General features: G+C 36.8%; 1 pseudogene; it reads right to left on the bottom strand.

The window, feature by feature from the left end:
- Window positions 1-282: 282 nt before the first annotated feature.
- On the bottom strand, window positions 283-1,180 carry LOC139887677 (uncharacterized protein At2g38710-like; annotated as a pseudogene).
- Window positions 1,181-6,348: the final 5,168 nt, after the last annotated feature.

The raw sequence follows: 6,348 nt of genomic DNA, 5'->3' as shown, positions 1-6,348 counted from the left end.
TAACAAGAGTTAGAGGTTCGCGCGTTGCTGCTCTAAGGTTTATGCGATTTTAACGCAAGCAATCGATTTAGAAGGCACATTTTACTTCATGTTTTTTTTAGGCACACAAACTACAACCAAAAACAATTAGTCTCCAATAACGACCTATCATTTGTTTATAGCCATTTACCAACATTCAGGCATCATACATGTTAACCAAATCTCATAACATCACTTAAATACATGGAACCAAACAAAATACAATTGCGGCTCCATGTTAATTTCTTAGTTTTATCAAATGGGTTACTGGGACTTGCGCCCAGCAACGGACGGAGGAGCACCTCGAGTTGCCTTAAGATAGCTCACATAGTCCCCATAGTGCATTGTAAATAATGTGCACTGATAACGGGTCAACGATATACGCTTCCTCAATAATTCTGTTATAGTTCCATTAAAACCCGCTTTCCGCATCAGAAAGTCGATGGCTTCCATCTTTGTCCACCCTAATAACCCAAATAGAGGAATTATAGAACACGAGAACTTAATTGGATCAAGTTGTAGAAATTAAACGGGTTTGGGTCAAAAGAGGCCTTTTTGTGCCAGAACAAACGGGTCAGGTTGGTTTGGGTCAAAATAGGTCTTTTTTGTACCTGAACAAATCGGTCGGGTATGGTTGGTTTGGGTCAAAATAGATCTTTTTGTGCCTGAACAAATGGGCAGGGTTGGGCTGATCCAGAAACAATTTTTGTCCTTTTTATTAGTCCGTAACTATAAAAAAATATGACCACTATGAAAAAAATTATTAAAATATCAATATATATTTAACTCACAAAACGTGTAAGCAAAAAATGCTACCTTCTTGAGCAGCAATATCGGGTAGGTATGTGGCATTTCGCCTTGTTTTATTATCATGATCAGTAAACTCTATAATAATTCCATGCTTTCTGACCTGCAAGATAAGATGAATACAATGATGATTAAGCAAATTAAGTTACAAATGAGATTAAGTAATGCCTTTACAAAGTAAAGAAGCTCAAAAAGACTTGAATATACAATAACATACCTCCCAGTCAAGATAATTAGCAGCAACTTCATAATTAGTAAGAAGAGAAACCGTACAATGTAAGAATGGCAATTCTTTTGCCTGTATGGGTGGAAATCACTGATCTCTTAAAACACTGTCAGAAAAATCATATATCATAAATATCATACATCAATATATTAACCTCCTAATATAATCAACATGCATACATCAAGTGTTCTACAAAAGGAGAATTATTAAATGGATAAATATAAATATTAGACATGATACTTATTACTTACGAATGAACAAAAACAATTGAATGTCTGTCTATAAGAGCCCCACCTCCATTGAAGTCCTTTGAAATTCCAGAGACAATATATAAAATCAGCTCGATCTTTGTCACCGATGTCCATTGCTACCTGTTCCTACCTTCCAAAATTAGTCAACCGAGCCGGGCATGTCAAGTCATGACTCCAAATCAGCCACTACACCAAAACATTTTATTAATGAGCCTAACATACATATGCGACCCATTGTATCAAACGATATAATCGTTTAACCTTTGTTGATCAAACGCTCATAAAAGTAATTGCAAATGATGTGCTAGATTAGGTAATATAATTTATAAACTCAGCAAATACCTAAAAATGGACTAAAACACACAATACAGACAAGCGTACCCGATCGGAAAATAGTATACTATAGGTAAAGTCCTAAGTTCGTTCCACGGACAATGATCTAATTCTTATAACTAATTATCATACAAACTTCTATCTAAAACAAATAAATAAATAACTTGGGGGGGATTTATCGTTTGGAGACCGAAATGTCAAAGCAATGATTAAATACGTAATAATACGCAAAAACTTGAAATAGCAAAACTCAATAATCAAACAAATATGTTTACTTAGGCACTCTTCACTTTATTATGTTAGGATCTCTAAACTAAAGTAGATAATTTCATATCATGCATGTGATTTGTAAGTTACTCATATATTCCAAACGCAAGTATATAATTTAGACTATGAAAGTGTCACTCAATCTTAGCTAACTTATATACCAGACCATCTACATACTTTCAAATATTCTTCAACGAAATTCTAATCTAGAGCAATTGCGCTAACTGGTCGTCGCCTACAATTCACACTTGGTAGTTTCTCTTAACCAACTGGTTTCTAGCTAGTTGTCAATTATCATGCATAACCCTTTTGTCACTTAGTTACAAACTATTAATTAAACCCTAAGAGTTGTCAATTCTTTTGAATTTAACCGATAACCAAACCTTCCAATATAGATAATACTACACAAAATGTCGGTCTTTACTAAATAACAATTTATCATGCAATCAAATCCATTATCATAAATATTAAAACTAAATCCCAAGCATAATTAGTATTTGGCCTAAGTAAACATAATAATCTTAACCAACAATCATGATAAAATCAATAAAAATAATATCCGAAGTAAAACCCATAAGTATTAAAACAAGAATTAAACTGAAAAAAAATGTTTATAGAAATCAACCGTTGATCTAAGCTTCCTCTTGATGATTGTAGGGCATTATGATGCTCCAAACTCCCTTGAAAACCTTCAAAATCCACTTGAAATCAGCTCCGGGACGAAAAACTCTTCAAAAATCGGATATGGCTTCAAAACCCTAAGCCACATATTTATAGTTTTCCCAAACCGACACGACCAAGCGGCGCCCGACACGACCAAGCGGCGCTTGGGAAGTCCAAGCGGCGCTTCCGCGGCGGATTTTCCATCAAACCCTAGCTTAAGGCGGCTCTTGTCATGCGCTTTCACTTCCAGGCGGCTCATCATTCATCTCAGGCGGCACTTTGTTCATCATCTTCAACCATCATCTGGGGAATCAAGCGGCGCTTGACACTAATTCTCCAATCTGCCAGATTCTCTGCTCAAGTTTTCAGGCGGCGCTTTCATCTGATGTAGTTTCAGTACTTCATTTAACAAGCGGCGCTTGACTTGGCTCAAGAGGCGCCTGACCTCTTATTTCAGCAGATCAGCTTCTTTTCTCTCTCACGCAGCTCCTCCCATCCAGATAATCCATCAAACCTGGTATTTTCCTGAAATCAATAACAAATTCCATTAAGTATCAAAAGTTCGTGTAATTGACTAAAATACCATCAAAATTATACAAAATAGTGCCTTCAAATGATATAAAAACATGTATAAAATAGGCACTATCAACAAAGATCCTTTAATGTAATCATGACACTTATTTCTTACCAAAACAATCCTTTTAGTTAGCCATTCCATTTGAGTATTATTTATTTTAAAAACTATCTTATAAAAAATTCTCACATGTTTCAATGAAAAAGAACAAGAATATGTGCATTTACATGAAACATTCAATAGTATAAATTTAAAAATATTCATATAGAGGTTATAATGCATAGTTTAGAGTAACAGAAACCAGCAAACCTAAGAAATCGTAATTGAATCAGAAATGAATATTTGATAGCCATTAGATAAATAAATTACCGCTTGACTAGCAATAACACGAGCACATGAAGTCTTCCCAGTACCTGATATTCAAGCAAAACAATAAGTGAAAAAAAATTAGGTCGAAACGGGTTTGGGTCCAAACGGTTCGGGTCTAAAGGGGTCAAAAAATTTAACAGGTCAAACGGGTCGGGTCTAAAGCGGGTTGGTGACTTCCAACAAAAGGGCATCTTAAAAGAGATCTTAACTTCAAATGGAATCCTCTAATTTAATTCAAGTAAATTAAATTCAAATGAGCAGAATTCGAGTTTACACTGTGTTTTTACTGCATTAGGCAGTTTATTAGTATTCATTATAGTTACACCACCCATTAAATATCCATGAAGGTGGTAAAGTTAAGAGATAAACCTGGTGGACCTTCAAAGAGTACTGCACGGGGTCTATTTGTCTCAAACTTGCACCCGGCTCCAAGAGCAATTTCATCATAAACCTCGGGACTCTGCAGAGCCAGCAGTATTGTATCTTCTATATCTCTGCATTATAAATTATATAATCAAATACATAGGCTAATCAATTTACTTAAAGTGGATCCGTCACCTGTTTGAAGTCATGAAAGAACATATGTATAATTCAGGAAAGGAAGGTGATATTAGATAGTTGTATTACATTTGATGAAACCACCATGGGATACATTACAACCAACTATCAAAGAACATCAGAAAACTATGCTTGAAATAACATAATCATGTGTATCCATACTTGAAACTCCATTTGCTTACAGTACAACTTTTAGTTAACCCACCACGGCCTATTTCAAACCACACTTAAAGTTACCCATATTGACCCACTATCACACCCACGCAAATGCCACCTTAACTATCAATTGCAAATCGTAATGGTTGAAACGGAACCAAACTTCAACAATGACATTTACAAATCACTCTTTATCTATAATTATGACACCACCAACGCTCCCAACCCCTATTTGACCAGTTTTCCTTTCAGTTAATTTTTAATATATAGTCGAATTGCCCCATTAGAGGTCATATCCTGAATCGACGGGTTATAAATCACAACTTGAATTGACCCATTCATAAACGGGTCATAAGACATGAGCCTTTCTTGAACACAAATAATGAAGGATCCGCTTTACTACAAATAAAACCAAGACGAATGAGAAAATCATGCAACCGTTGAAACCAAGCTCGAGGTGCTTGTTTAAGCCCATAAAGCGCCTTTGTAAGTTTGCAAACATGATCTGGAAATCGAGAATCAGAGAAGCCAGGAGGTTGTTCCATGAAAACGGTTTCGGTGAGATGTCCATTTAAAAAAGCGTTTTTCACATCAAGTTGATGCAAGGACCAACTGTGTAAAGTGGCAAGAGACAAAACAATGCGAACAGTAGATGCTTTAACAACCGGGCTAAAAGTAACAGAGTAATCCAGGCCTGGTATTTGAGTAAAACCTTGAGCAACTAACCGTGCTTTAAACCGATCAACTGAGCCATCAGAGTGATATTTAGTGCGAAATACCCATTTAGATCCCACAACATTCGAGCACTTTGGACGTGGTACAAGCGTCCAGGTATTGTTAAGGGATATGGCATGCATCTCATCGTGCATGGCTTGACGCCATACGGGATCTTTAAGTGCAGATTTGTACCCTTTTGGTTCTTTAGAGGTAAGAAGTGCATGAAGTAGGGTAGACTGAGACAAGGAGGCAACATCAACAATATATCGAGGCTTAAATATACCCGCCTTAGCACGAGTAGTCATGTGATGCCCAAGTGAAGACGGGACCGTAGAAGATGGTGCAACATGCTGTACTGGGGACGGAATAATAGGAGGATCATTAATAGATGCATTTAAAGTTGTAGTGGGTTCATCACTACACAAAGAACAATCCAATGGTGTAGTAGTCGAAACACTAGGTATAGATGGAGCATTTGTCACAACAGTAGGTTTATTAGGAGTATCACATGATGGCTCATAGAATTGAGAAAACAATAGTTTGGCAGAATCAACTTGTGGTAATTTTCCAGAGAATGGAAAATGAAATTCATCAAATGTTGCATGCCGTGTGATGTAGACGCGACCGGTTGAGATATCAAGACACTTGTAACCCTTGTGTTGAGGACTATAACCAATAAATGCACACGGAAGGCTGCGTGGTGCCAACTTATGGGGCGAGTAATCCCGAAGATAAGGAAAAACTCGACAACCAAAAACCCGAAAATTGTCATAATTCGGAGTTGTATCAAATAGTAGCTCAAAAGGAGACTTGAATTCCAGCACAGACGATGGCGTGCGATTAATAATATAAGTGGCCGAGCTAAAAGCATCGGTCCAAAGAGATGCTGGAGCATGAGAATTAAATAACATTGCAAGCCCGGTTTCTGTAATGTGTCTATGTTTTCTCTCAACACGACCATTTTGTTGAGGTGTGTACGGACAAGACGTACGATGGTATGTACCATTATTAGTAAGAAGCGTACGCACACGAGTATTAAGAAATTCCGTACCGCCATCGCTTTGGAACACCTTTAACTTGCGAGAAAACTGAGTCTGCACAAGAGTAATAAAAGCTTCGAACACATCAAAAAAACCAGATTTAGTTTTGAGCGGATAAAACCATGTAAAACGTGAATAATCATCTACAAAAATCGCATAATACCGATAACCACTAGTAGAAACAATAGGGGAAGGACCCCATAAATCACAATGCACAAGATCTAACACATGTAACGAACGTTTTTCATTATTAATAAAAGGTAAATGCTTGCTTTTCGCAAGTTGACAAGAGGTGCAAAGGTGCGGCTTTGGTAACAAAGAAGTGACCGAAAGCTTGCCTGCTTTATTTAAATAATTAATAACATCAAA

This window comes from Rutidosis leptorrhynchoides, chromosome 2, assembly GCF_046630445.1.
Source record: "Rutidosis leptorrhynchoides isolate AG116_Rl617_1_P2 chromosome 2, CSIRO_AGI_Rlap_v1, whole genome shotgun sequence".
Taxonomy (NCBI): domain Eukaryota; kingdom Viridiplantae; phylum Streptophyta; class Magnoliopsida; order Asterales; family Asteraceae; genus Rutidosis; species Rutidosis leptorrhynchoides.
The sequence above is the reverse complement of the archived record's forward strand: the minus strand, read 5'-3'. Positions and strand labels throughout refer to the sequence as shown.